Source organism: Mauremys mutica, chromosome 4 (genome assembly GCF_020497125.1).
Source record: "Mauremys mutica isolate MM-2020 ecotype Southern chromosome 4, ASM2049712v1, whole genome shotgun sequence".
NCBI classification, from domain to species: Eukaryota; Metazoa; Chordata; order Testudines; family Geoemydidae; genus Mauremys; species Mauremys mutica.
In genome coordinates, this window is record NC_059075.1 from 122,044,381 (window position 1) to 122,045,727 (window position 1,347).

At 43.5% G+C, this 1,347-nt stretch overlaps 1 non-coding gene across 1 annotated transcript; it reads right to left on the reverse strand.

The window, feature by feature from the left end:
* Window positions 1–841: 841 nt before the first annotated feature.
* TRNAL-UAA lies at window positions 842–924 on the reverse strand. Its single transcript has one exon. It is a non-coding gene; the product is annotated as a tRNA-Leu (tRNA).
* Between the last annotated feature and the right edge of the window lie 423 nt (window positions 925–1,347).

The following is a 1,347-nucleotide window of genomic DNA, read 5'->3' on the forward strand; positions in this document are numbered from 1 at the left end:
GACATGGCTTACAGGGAATTAAAATCAACAAAGGGGTGGCTTTGCATCAAGGAGAAACACAACTGTTACACAAAATGGCCCCCTCAAGAATTGAACTCAGAACCCTGGGTTCAGCAGGCTGTTGATTTCACAGAGGGAGGGGGGAGCAAATTAACACAAAACAAAACTGGTTTCTTTCTTGTTTTGGTCCACTCCATTACTCTTATACATCTTAGGCTGGTAGTAGACGGTGCAGTACAACTGCAAGCTGTTGTTGTCTCCTGGCTGCTCACTAATAAGTGCTCTCTGGGGATGATTTTCCAACCAGTTATGCACCCACCTTGGGTGCTCCATCTAGGTTGTATTTACCTAGCTTGTTTATGCTAAAGTCATGCAATACAGTATCAAAAGCCTTACTAAAGCCAAGATATACCATGTCTACCACTTCCCCCCATCCACAAGGCTTGTTGCCCTGTCAAACTTCATGGGGAAGTGTTGCCCATTGGGTGTTCCCAGGGTGGTATATATAGTTTCCTAGATTTCTAGGTGGGGAGGTGGAGACAATGTTGCTGGAGTTTTTGGTAGGAACCCCTATAAAATTGAGCCTGTCCCTTTTTCCTGCTGCCAACATCTGCTAGAAGGATTATAAGTTAAGAATGCTATTGAAAAAGCTGAGTCAGACTAAATGAGTTAGGAAGGGGCTAAATTGGGAATTTACTTTTGTGTTGGTTGATTGATGATTGAAAATCAAGAGGATTCATCTTTATCCACTAAATGAAAAACTGTGGGAAGGAAAATGGTTTTATTTATGGTGTTAAATGGTGGAGATATTTGGTGCTTGAGAAGCAAAAAAAATCTTTTCTACCAGAAGTGGGGTTTGAACCCACGCAGACATATGTCTATTGGATCTTAAGTCCAACGCCTTAACCACTCGGCCATTCTGGTAATCATCCCATGATGCCTCTTGCTATAGTGAGCTTTGATCCCCAGAGCATCACTTTACCTGCTACTGGCTTCCATGGATTTTTAACAGCTCCAGGGCGGGGGGTGAAGCTGTGAGGTTGAGGATTCCCTCATCTCTCCCTTTTATTTCCTAAGAGTGGTTGCTTCATATAGTTTCTCACATGGCTCACTAGTGAAACTCTGCTTAACAGTTGCCTTCAGGCTTCCAGCTTGCTATGAAAAAAGCAGGTGTTCTTCTTGCAACGCCTGCCTTGGAACCTAGTATAAAGTGAATCTTGGCCACAGCTGGCACTTGTCCCAGCATCTTCAAATTTTTCTTGATGCTTGATGTACTTCCTCTCCAACCTTGCCAAATTCAGTTTATGGGTGCACTTCTTGAAGCATGGTAGGTGCCACCAAGCATTG